Genomic DNA, 13649 nt, shown 5'->3' on the forward strand with positions numbered 1-13649 from the left:
CTGAGATCACTGGGAAGGGAACCTGTGGTATAGTTGTTTGAGTGTCTGTTGGTAAGGAACCAATCAATGGTACTTTCTTTTTGGAGAGTATTGCCTATTCTGGTTGGGGATAGAATATGTTGGGAAAAACCATGTAGGTTAATGGGTTGTGGGGTAGTGTGGGTAGAACAGAGAGACTCATTTGAAATGTGTGCCACAGCCAGCAACTAGAACTGCATTGCTACATATGCAATATGTCTCCCAGTACACATATCACCATGTCTATATCTTCGTAACAGGTGCTCCTCATAAAATATTAAGGGAGGAGATGTGTATGAGATACCACATAATAACAAGTTTCTGTATGTTAAGTATGTTGGTTTCCACTTTCCTAGACAGAATGGCAGAATATGTGTTCTGTGTAGGTATGTCACAGATACCTATCAAATAATTGAAAGTCATATGGTCGAAGCCATATCAGCAACAATTCAGTCCATCAAACTATTCTTACTGAGATTGTGTTACAGTAGGGATCAGGAAATTTGCCCTTTTCTCTACTGTAATGCAATCTCAGAGTTGGATATATAATTAGCAGGGGGTGTGGGGGTACCTCCCCCACAAAGCAGTTTTTGTGGTATATGCAGGGGTTGTCTTTGTTTTGAGTTTGTTTTTACGGACTGAAATGCCGATGATATGGTTTTGACCATATGACGTTCAACAATTTGTCCATTTGATTATTTGATAGGTATCCATATGTCACATATGGCTGTTTTTCAGTAAATTGAAGTCTCCTGTGAGAATTGCATGTATGATATTGCATAATAGGTTAAACTTCTAGATGTCCATAAACATATTGTGGAGACAACACAAAGACATTTTTTCAGTAATCACATATATGTTCTGCTACCAGATCACATGTGCTGCTAACTGTGTATTACTTTCTGTGGACATACAGGACATACACAGCACAGTTGTCATGCCGTATTACTACTGGCAGTATGATCTCAGTAGATGCATATACACACACTTACTATTGCAGCTGTTTATTTTAGGCCACTCAGGTGACCTTCGCATAAGTAATGTTAGGTAAAGCTGGGGCTCATGCTCTCTTACTATACATATTCACTATCTTTCTGGAAAGTCAATTGCCCATTGTTTTCATGGGTGCATGTTCATCTCATGTAGCTGACATAATACTACAGACAAAATGTATTTTTAAGTAACATGCCTGTCTACATCATTATGGTAAAATTTCTGTGATTGGAGGCTCCCACATAACAGAAATGATCAGTAGATGTACTTGTGGCTGATATTTGGTCACTCATCCTGATTAGATGTCTTGAAATTGTTCTAATATTTCTGTAGGTGTAAGGGTATGGGCGTAAATGCTCCACATGTTGCCACTATCAATTTAAATACATCCTGGTAATATCAAAGTGTAGTCAATAATAGTCTGTATGACTTATGCTAAATTTACATCACTAATATCAATGTTTGATGTTGGCAGCATGGTTACATTATAGTCACTTAGAGGTCAATTTACAAGCTGTATAATATAATATAATGTACTTCACATTTTATTGTAATGCACTTCATTGATTATATTGCATCTGTGTGTGCATAACATGTACTTTTCATGAGTTAGTTTCTCTTCTCCATTGTTGACTTTTACATGCACAATAAAGCAGCATAGGCTGGATGTGCTCCCCATGAATCTGCCCATATGAGAATGATGGAAAGTTGAGTGGAGGATGTGAACTGGCTGCTGCAGCAATGCTGCATAGTGTCAAAAGTTGTTAGCAACTCATTTGCATGTCTCCAAATTGAACACAATACAGATGGAACAACTGCACTTGAGGTCAGTCTACCAACCCACACAATGCTGTTCCACAGACACCTATATAACACACACACACACACACACACACACACACACACACACACACACACACACACACACACACACACACACACACACACACACACACACAGTCTCTCAAGAACTTAAGTGCTGTGATGTTAATGGTCCCACTGCTGCCATGGCCAGAAATGGGTAAATCATAAAACTTCTATGAGCAGATCTCACTGCTCTGCTCCAAAACAGCATAGTAGAGCTTTCTTTGAATTGTTCTGCTATGCCAGTTTGGTGTCACTGCAAGGCTCCAAGGCAGAGGACATGGTTAATTTCTTGTCACTGTAAACTATAGTGGTCTTTGGCTATAGCCCTTTTGCCATTTGTGACCAATCCTGCTAGAAATAAGATTACATTGTATGTTATATGTTTTTAAATATCCCCCTTAGTATTAAAAAAAAAGTGTCCGTATAGTAGTTCCTATTCAAAAAAAGCTATTTAAATATACCTCATTTTCATGGTTTCTTACATATTGCATGAAATACATTACAGTAGCATACTATTTTTCTTATACTGAAGATAAAAGAAAAAAATTGTTTGCAAGAAATATGATCCTGTTGCATTAGACTTTGTAATGCTGCATTCATTATTTATGCCAGTATTTGTCCATGTCAAAAATATATATGTTGATATAACAGCTGGAATGCTTAAAGTCAGATTGCACTGACATGGTAGGTAGGTAGTAGGCATGGTAATAGCATTTGTCTTAGTCCATTAGATAGTTTTTTATTTGCAGTCACTTAAACTTATTAGATACATTTAGATTATGTCATTAAAACATATTAACTTACAGAAGCAGGAGATGGACAGGCTACTGATTTAGAAAAGTAAAAGATGTTTTGAATGTATATAAATTAAATTTCTTTAAGGCACACGAAAGCCACTTCTAATTTCAGATGTGTTATTAGGTAGTCATACAAGGTTTATGAAATATTTTGGTGATGACTCTTGGAATTTTGGACAGGCAAGTACTTGGATTCATCTATTCCTTCCACTTGCCCACCACATTGCCAAAAACAAATGCCCAAAATACATAAGGGTGAAAACTCAAACAGTAAACATTTTTTTTCGAGATGGGTAAGGCCCCTTGAACTCCCAGTGTTGAGAGGGAAAAACCCCACAATCCAAAAACTAAACTTACATATCCATATCTAAGTATGAGTTTATAATGAATAATCACTGCTGAATTTGATCAAAACACAAAACATCGAACAAACTTATCAATATTTACCATTAATCACCATTAAAATCATCAAAAAAGTAACCACAAATGAAAACCAATAGGTTACATTTGTTATTACCAAAAGTAAAACTAAAAACAAATTTTTACATAGGAGGCTTCACCCCACACATCTTAACATAGGGTCTCTACCCCCACACTCCAGAAATTAAATATGCTTACTCCAAGGTTGCACATATGCAAAGAAATGGCAAAACCCTTGAATTATGTAACAGTTTCAACTGTTACATAATTTGACAAACTGAACCAGTAACAAAAAATGCAAGTGGTTTAGCATGAGATAAAATGAGTACAGCGGTAATTCATGTTGCACACACACATATAACTTTGTGGCCACACATACACAAAGAAGGGAGAAGGGAGGAATCTTCCAAAACAAGAATCATGACCACGCTTAGAAACTGCACAAGCAGTGATTCCAGTTGTGTACAGTATAATCATCATCGTCTTGTGAGTCGGGTAATTGGTGCTCACCCAAGAAGAATTCAACAACCTGTAGAGAAGCCTTCTGTCTTAGATGCTCCTGGCTGTAGTCAAAGCATCTTAAATGCATCAACTACCATAATCCACCCTTTCTACAACATTTACAAGTTGTCCAACTGGATCACCACACGACTTACTTCATGCTGGGAATTTTCTTGAAAAATGATATGAAAAAGGACCGCATAACTTGTGCAAGACATTTGTTTATTATAGTAATATAAAATGAAAAATCTTGCACCTAAATGACTGTGCTTCTTGCTGTTCAGATGTGATGAGGGGATGCCATGTAAAGAGTGTGGAAACATGACTGGACTTGTTCATAAAATGTAATATTTATTTATTTATTTAAGCATAGCAATGCATCTTAGCGTACTACTTTGTAAGTGCATTTGAAATACATTTTAGAGGCAGCTTTTATCATATAATAACAAACATAAGCTTGCAAATTTTAGTAGAGAGTCTGATAATTAGAAACAACAAACAGATAAAAGGAAAATCATTCCTATACTATTACAAGCAACTAGAATCTCAGTGATATAAAGCAGACAGATCACTTAGTCTAAGGCTCTAACATCTGTAATAATATCCAGTTCAAAAGGTTTGTTCAAATGAATCCAGCTATCCCACCAGGTTCACTGAGACTTCCTCTTAGCTTATCTGCACCGTGATTTTTATTAACCATGTCACACATGCATATATAATTAATTTGTTTCTTTTGGTGTTCACCTTGGGAAGATTGCATTTCTAATACATCGCTGTCATCCAACTTATGCATACATCGTTTACTCCTGTGTGGCTACTAATTTACTTCTGTCTTAACATCTATATCTAGTACTTTCTTTCCCTTGGATAAATACAAATGTAAACTCTCCCAAGGAAGAAGGTCTGACCTGCTATACAGCATGTAATAAATGAGCCTTACTTCATTGTAAAACTTCCCAATACTGTTACAATCCCACTGCGTGTTGCATTTCCCAGCCCCTTCTGTATACTGTTACAATCCCACTGCACGTTGTATTTCCCAGCTCCTTCTGTATACTGTTACAATCCCACTGCACGTTGCATTTCTCAGCCCCTTCTGTATACTGTTACAATCCCACTGCGTGCTGCATTTCCCAGCCCTTTCTGTATACTGTTACAATCCCACTGCGTGTTGCATTTCCCAGCCCCTTCTGTATACTGTTACAATCCCACTGCACGTTCTATTTCCCAGCCCCTTCTGTATACTGTTACAATCCCACTGCACATTGTATTTCCCAGCCCCTTCTGTATACTGTTACAATCCCACTGCACGTTCTATTTCCCAGCCCCTTCTGTATACTGTTACAATCCCACTGCACGTTGTATTTCCCAGCTCCTTCTGTATACTGTTACAATCCCACTGCACGTTGCATTTCTCAGCCCCTTCTGTATACTGTTACAATCCCACTGCACGTTGCATTTCTCAGCCCCTTCTGTATACTGTTACAATCCCACTGCGCGCTGCATTTCCCAGCCCTTTCTGTATACTGTTACAATCCCACTGTGCCTTGCATTTCCCAGCCCCTTCTGTATACTGTTACAATCCCACTGCTCGTTGCATTTCCCAGCCCCTTCTGTATACTGTTACAATCCCACTGCGCGTTGCATTTCCCAGCCCCTTCTGTATACTGTTACAATCCCACTGCTCGTTGCATTTCCCAGCCCCTTCTGTATACTGTTACAATCCCACTGCTCGTTGCATTTCCCAGCCTCTTCTGTATACTGTTACAATCCCACTGTGCGTTGTATTTCCCAGCCCCTTCTGTATACTGTTACAATCCCACTGCGCGTTGTATTTCCCAGCCCCTTCTGTATACTGTTACAATCCCACTGCTCGTTGCATTTCCCAGCCCCTTCTGTATACTGTTACAATCCCACTGCGTGTTGTATTTCCCAGCCCCTTCTGTATACTGTTACAATCCCACTGCTCGTTGCATTTCCCAGCCCCTTCTGTATACTGTTACAATCCCACTGCGCGTTGCATTTCCCAGCCCCTTCTGTATACTGTTACAATCCCACTGCTCGTTGCATTTCCCAGCCCCTTCTGTATACTGTTACAATCCCACTGCGTGTTGCATTTCCCAGCCCCTTCTGTATACTATTACAATACCACTGCGCGTTGCATTTCCCAGCCTCTTCTGTATACTGTTACAATCCCACTGTGCGGTGCATTTCCCAGCCTCTTCTGTATACTGTTACAATCCCACTGCGCAGTGCATTTCCCAGCCCCTTCTGTATACTGTTACAATCCCACTGCACTTTGCATTTCCCAGCCCCTTCTGTATACTGTTACAATCCCACTGTGCGGTGCATTTCCCAGCCCCTTCTGTATACTGTTACAATCCCACTGCGCTTTGCATTTCCCAGCCCCTTCTGTATACTGTTACAATCCCACTGCGCGGTGCATTTCCCAGCCCCTTCTGTATACTGTTACAATCCCACTGCACGTTGTATTTCCCAGCCCCTTCTGTATGCACCTCCAGCCCAAATTATCCATCTTCGGGCTCTTTTAAACTTCCCTTTGGAGTTATGTGCCACCTGTGTAACAGTCTGAGGTATAATTCAAACATAGTGTCTTGCTGTTTCAAATTCATAGTCCCATCTTCCTTTCTGCCACACTGAATATAATTTCCACTTATTCCACTCAAGAATCCAGTCATCTCATAATTTCTTGAAAGATCCAGTGTTTCCTCTGATTGGAGTTCCCTACATAGAGAACCCATAATGCCCTTATTAGTTCACTTCTAGCAAAAGAGATGGTAGAAGGGATTCCCACCTGTACATGGCTTCTTATATATCCCTCATGTGTCCTAGAAGGTATTTTCATTGCTTTTATCTGATCATACCCTAACCATGCACCCTGGCCAATGAACATGCATCTTAACTGTACAGATTTTCATAGAATGTCTAGATTTTTCCCTCATATTTTTGATTTTTGTTCATAAACTTTGTGATTTTCAGGCAAATCACTGGGATGATCTGTGGATTAAGTCACTAAATACTGATATACATTTAATTTTCAGACTTCATATCCTTCAGAAAAATGCATGCTAAGACAAACCCATTTATTCTAGCAACTTTCTAAGTTTATAAGAGCAATATTTAAAATCTGTCCCTATTTATGGGCCTTTGTCCCCCTAATCTGTTAGGCTGTGTCCAGATTTTTTGTGCTAAGAGGTTGAGAGGTATGCCTATGAAGAACGCCTCATGTAACTGTATAACGCATTTAAAGGTCTTTATAGGTTCATAGGTGTTTACGAGGCTAACAACCACAAGGGACTTTTTAAGCCTAGTCATGCATCCCAAATATCTGACAAGTTCAGGTACCCTTGATAAGTATAAGCAGGAGATTGGGAAGTGAAACATTTACAAGCAGGGGCCTGGGAGATAAACCATTTACAGGCTGCCTGTGTCCATTACAGACACAGGTGCCAAACCAGGGATGAAGTTCCTGTTCCACATCAATTGTCCAAGTTACACTTGAATTGGCTTAGGGAAGAAATCTGCTTCACATGGATGGGGAGCCTGTTCCAGAGAAGGGGTAGTCTCTGGGATACATCCCTGTCTCTCCGGAAGGTCCTATTTATATCAAAGGTAATGTTTAAGTCTTTAGAATGGGTAATTTTGGTGTTGTTTGTTTTGTGGATATGCAGGATGTCTATCAGAGTGGGGTTTGACAACACCTTGTATGCAAGACATAGTTCTCCCCTAAACAGTCTATAGGAGACAGAATACAGGGATAGTGCTTTGAGATGGTCTGCACAGGACATGTTCCTTATGCCCTGTATTCCTTTAGTGAGGAATTTCTGTGGACATTCTAATTGTTGTATATGCCTGGTTAGGTACATACCAAAGGGAACACTGTAGTCATTGATAGGTCTAATGAATACCGAATACAATGAAATGATGACTTTCTTAAGCCAAAATGCCTTACCATTGTTTATAAGTTGCACAACACAGAATGGTTTACTCTCTACTGTCGATACATGATGGTCAAAGGCTGGATTACTGGCTATGTGTATGTCCAAGTCTCTGACTACTGGGTCAGCTCTTAGGGGAGTGTTGCCAATATGATAGTTACCAGTGGTGGATGACTTCCGAAAGAATACTATTATGCATTTCTTGCCATATAGTTTTAGTTTATGGCTCTGGCACCTGCTGTTTATCTGTGTCAGCCTTTTACAGAGGTGGACTCCCCTGTTCTAATTTACTGAGTCCTGTCTATGAGCCAGCTGGCTATTCACTGGGTTACAAAAGGCCTAACCTCTTAAGTTTGCCAACAATGCCCAAGTGGAGGATTGTGTCAAAAGCCTTGGCCAGCTCATGGTAGGCAGTGTGAACCATTTTGCCCTCGTCCATTGTTTGATGATCTTCTCAAAGAAGTCCACCAGTAGTAGGCATGAACTACTGTTGATGAAACCAAATTAGGTTACGTACAATGTCTGGAAGTTTCCTATGTCATTATTGATCATTTCCATAATAATACTTTCCATGGCTTTGCATATAAGACTTATGTGCTGTAGTTCACCCACCGTTGTGCAGAGGAAAACTCCTCTGACTATGCCTGTTAGGGCATTTCAAAGACAACCATAGGCTTAAGTGTGATTCAAACTTACAAACTTTGGTTTCTCAGTCCAATCCTCTACTGCTTGAGCTATAAGGCTAGTAAATACCTTCCTATATTTTGTTCATACTGTACTAATATGTAAATATTAGGTTAGGTGCCTTTGTGGGTCATTTTAAGCAAACCTAATTTCCCTCAGTAGCAATCAAACCCTGTAGCTTTTGTCTGGGAGGGAAAAACCTTAACCATTATGCCAGCCCTTGTTATCCATGGTGTCTGAAATATTTAAAATCTACCTCTACCTCACACCATATATTTGTGCAGAACCATTTAATGAAGCATTTACAGATTTTCTGTCTTATTATAAAGCTTGCTAAATAGATGCCCGATTCTATGACAGAAGTCTGAGACCCACAAATGTCATTCCCAGAAATCTAAACACATTTAAACACATCAGACATCAAAACTTGCTGTTTCATGGTTTAAAGCATTTTTGAGAACGGGATTACTTCTTACACTCCCTGACATAGTGGAGAGGGGGCTGTGTTACCCAAACCTCAGCCATGTATATATACATCCTTGTGCCTTGAAGTAAAGGGAATGCTCAAAGGTATCAGTCGACTGAATAGCGCTATTGGTAGGATACCTTAGAAGTGAGCACAAAACCGACAGGCAATGATACCACCAGTTTAATGAAAGTATAACAACATATATTTCAAATACATATCAGATTAAGCGCTTTCATCCACTGCAATGTGGACTTCTTCAGAATAATTTAATTACTAATTAAGTAATTCGTTACCCCCCCCCCACACACACACACACACATCTTATCACACTATTTCTACTTGTCCTAATCTCAGATGCCAGGTTACATTTAGCATGTGCTTTTCTACATCTTGTAGCTGACATATCTTTGTACAACTAGTCAGTGCCTACCTTTTACCCTTTCATCTCCAAACATACTTCAAACAATGGGAATCAGTTCATCTACAACACAGGGCCATGTGCCTGACCTTATAAAAATAGCCAGGGGTAATATTCTAATTTTTCCAATTATTCTGGATTGTCAATCTGTATCTTCAGCGGGATAATGGCTCTATATTGCACTGCTTGTCAGTTTCTCTCAACAGTGTCTTTCAGAGTAAGGCACATCCAGTCACCGAGGCATCTCTCATCACTGTCCTAAGTGCATGTATCTCATCAAAGGGAGATATCAGAGAGCTCACCACAGAATTTTATGGTGGAATAGAACCCTCCTGACTCACTCATAAAATTCTTGATCTCAATTAATATCGCTAGCAGTTCCTTCCTCATTTTGTGATAAAGTCATCCAGTCACAAAATAGCTCTAGCCCAAATTGGCTAATCTCTGTATTCAAGGTATATCTAATAAGTTGAGTCAAAGGCAGAAATAATTGTAAAATGGGCAGTCTTGCCTGATACTCGGTTGAACATCAGCTTGACACACCTCAGTTAGTTAGTTATAACCCTTAATTTAGGATTCTTATACTAAGCTAGTACTGAAATTATAAGTTTTTTTCTTGGCTTGGTTCCATCAATAAAACCCTTCATAATCCTTTAATTGAGTATGCTGAAAACCTTTTTAATATAAAATAAATAGTATCAACCTTCTGACTTTTCGGTGAATTCCAAATCCCCCATTAGATTTAAAATTAATCTCCAAGGGTCTACAGGATGACTACCTTCTACAGAACCCACTTGTTGGATATCACTAAATTTTAGAACAATATTCTCCAACCTACCAGTAGGAATCTGAGCACAAAAACTACAGTTTCTGTGCTGGTGGGAGAAATGGGTTTATAAATTCCAGGGTCATCTAGATCCTCATTCCTTTCACATAAAACAGTGAGAAGGGTATCTTTCTATAACGGGGAAACACCTGTCTCCTTCATAAATCTTTTGAAGATCGCTGAACCTTCAGCCACCTGCATAGTGGGATAAGCTTTCAATCTCTTCATCATACTTATGACATTTCATACCTCGCCTATTGAAAATGTCACTATCCATGTTCCATGGGCCCCCTCTTTCATCCTGCATGAGTATAACCCATAATGACACATATATAGCTTTATAAAATTCCCAAAGACCCCCCTTATTGTATCACTGCTTCTGTGTTCTGTTCCATCAGTCTTCTAAGTCAACTAATTTTACTTATTTGCTTATAGCCTTTCAGTTATCAAGTTAACAGTTTCATATCTGGCTTTCACATGACCTGCTAAAACTACACCCATTCCCATTAGTTCTGTCTTAACCATAGCACTATCTTTCTTTTTGGGTAACTTCTGAATCCATATCACCTCTTTGCATTTTTGGATTGTAATGCTGTGAAACCTTTTCAGATTGTTTTTGAGAATCTCAGATTCTCTTACCAATTTCTTCCACTGCCACTATCTTTTGACCATAATTCACCCTTTCCACAACATTTACAAGGAGCCTTACTGGATCACCGCAATAGTTACTTCATGCTGGTTATTTTCTGCCCTAACTTGAAAAATCATTGATTGGACCAATCTAAACCTTTCTTTAGCTAACCATATAGCAATGTAATGTAATATCTTCTAATATTACTACTGTACCCAAACCTAAGACTGGAGCATAGTCAGAGACCCCTTATCGCATTGATACATGAGACATCTATCATTTGATAATCTAACCTGCTGACATCTCTAGGAGGATATCTTGACAAAGCAAAGCACTTTTCAACCCCCTTTTTAGCCCAGCATTCAAACAGAAACCCTGTTAATCTACACAATCCTTCAATCACATTTGACAGTTCACATGCTGCCAACTTCACCATAACATATAGTCTGAGGAAAGATGAAGAACTACAATGCAATACTCCCAGTAATGTGTCTGTCTCCTACTCCCCACAGTGTTTTATTCCTCACCCCAATACTACCAGAAATGTATATTTATCTGCATTCACTCCATAGAAAAAGCCTAATACAAGCCCCCTCCTCTCCATGTCAAATCTAATCAACAACATGAAACCATTACCACCTTTCAGTATCCTGCTGAAGGTTAAAAGTAACATCTTCCTAACTAAGATACTCATGCTTGTTTATATTCCATTATGGTAATTCTCACGTAACACCTCATAAAATTTAGGATCTAATTTTCTAACCTCACCCTAGAGAGTTTGTCTTCTTATAATATGGGTACATGAGCTAGAGCTCATTGCAGTTGGTTAATCACACTCTTTATTTTAATTGTATTATTAATTCCACTGACATTTAATGTAATAATCTTGATCTGTTATCATTTTTCACCTCTGCTTCTCCCTACAGCCCTGGGAAATCAAGTTATGATGTTAGTCTGAGATATATGTTAGGCATATCCCAGTAAAACATGAATACTATTCACCCTCAGGTCCCTCATATATGCTGCTGAGATCAGGCTGAAGAATACTAACAGCTCAGTATTTACCTCTCTCCATCATGGCAACTGAAAAGTGCCTCCCCCCAAAGATAAAAACAATTAATACCCACATTATCATCCAATGCAATCCAGTTTCCAAACAGATGAAGAAATTTAAAACAGACAAGAGAAAACTGACATTTCATCTCACAGTATTATTGGGATAGTTATCTTCCCTAAGTCCAAGACATACTAAGACCTGTACCACCATAAGACCCTTGCTGGCAGCATAATAGTCATGTTGTACCACTTTAAATACTGCTAGAATTCCCTATAATATCCTCTATCAAAGCTTGTCACAATCTTCATACTTCAGGGTATATCTACCCAGAAACACAGCGTATAACACAGCTTTTGAAAATGCAGCCACAAATCTTACCATGATACTTAAAAATGTTTCTGAATTATCCTGCATTTGCCCTAACATATCATTAAATCCGTATATTTTAGGTAGTTTAGTGTGAAGCTTATGTAAGAAGGATGTACATTTTGAGATTATTTCAGTAGCTAGGCTATGAGAGACTAGCTTGTAAGAAAGTACATTTTATAGGCCTAAGCATTAAATTACTGCTGAGTTGAAGAGTTTCAGTAAACTTTATATATATATATATATATATATATATATATATATATATATATATTTTTTTTTTTTTTTTTTTTTTGAGGATGGGTGCAATTTAATTGCTGGGAACTTCAATGCTCCTAGACTTGAATGGAGTGAACCAAAATGCAATAATGGTATGTTAGGTGATTTAGCTAATAGAAGATTAACTTTAAGATATACTCAGGCTGTAACTTCTCCAACTAGAGGGGACAATATTTTGAAAATCATGTGGGTTCTGAACCAGGAATTAGTAAAAGACTGTGTAGTTTGTAATGACCTCTTTGGTTCAGATCATTTAAGTATCACCTGGAATTATGAGTGTGGTATGTAAGTTAAAACCATTAATGACATGGGACTGAGGTATGCTTTTTACAGAGCTGATATTTTGGATGCTTGTGAGAAATTTGATTTTTTTTTCTTTTGCACAGACTGATTGATGATCATGTTCCGATGGCCCCTCTAAAACCAAAGGGGTATAAATCCTAGTGGTGGAATGGTGGTTTGCACAAGCTTTCTATAATAGTTAAAAATTTACAGCAAAGAATGAAGAAGAGTTTTTGGAAGAAATAATCATAGTAAGTGTAGGGTATTAAGGAAAAAAAATTAATAAGAGTCATAATGCTTACCAAAAAAAGTATAAAACAAAGTTATGTAGTAGAATGATTTTGAACAAAAAGACCTTTTGGGGGCATCTGAACCATTATAACAAGATGGTTTTGACTGGTGCTTCTATAACTGTTCATTATCTTTTGCCAAAAACATTTTTGAATCATTTTGTAGATTCTAACCTTGATGAGAAGGGGTACTTTTCTACGGATGTGTATGGTGATTGTCCTTTTGTTTGTTAAGTTCAGATGATCTGTTATTTCAGATCTTGTTTGTTGACATTAGCAGAAAAGGCATATTCATATTCAGAAATGGAGAAGGCTATATCTGGAGCTTAACATAAAGGACAGAAATGTCCTGCTACCACTCATTCTTCCAGAAGTTTTCAAGGACAGGGGTTGGTGAGAGGGGAGTTGATGAAGAATGAAAATGGACAACACACACAGATGGAACATTATAGCGAGTACATAACTTCTTTATCTGATGTTGGCAATTTTCATTCTATCTTCAACTGATGGGACAGAGTCCCCAGCTACATAAAATCCAGACTGGACTCAATTAAGGATAGTTTTGAGCACCATTGAGCCAAATGATGCTCTACCTCTGGAGATCAAATCCAACTTGTAATGAGTAACAAATGTATGGGAAGTAGCCCAGGTTGCTGCGGCATATATCATCATCACATATCATCATATATCATCCATGGACATTCTGGATTGAAACACTGAGGAAGTAGCTTTGGATCTAATTAAATGGGCCTATAACTGTTTTGGTAGAGTGATCTTCAATTTGTTATAAAC

The sequence above is a fragment of the Protopterus annectens genome, chromosome 10.part0 (genome assembly GCF_019279795.1).
Source record: "Protopterus annectens isolate FY-2018-M chromosome 10.part0, PAN1.0, whole genome shotgun sequence".
Lineage (NCBI taxonomy): Eukaryota > Metazoa > Chordata > Ceratodontiformes > Protopteridae > Protopterus > Protopterus annectens.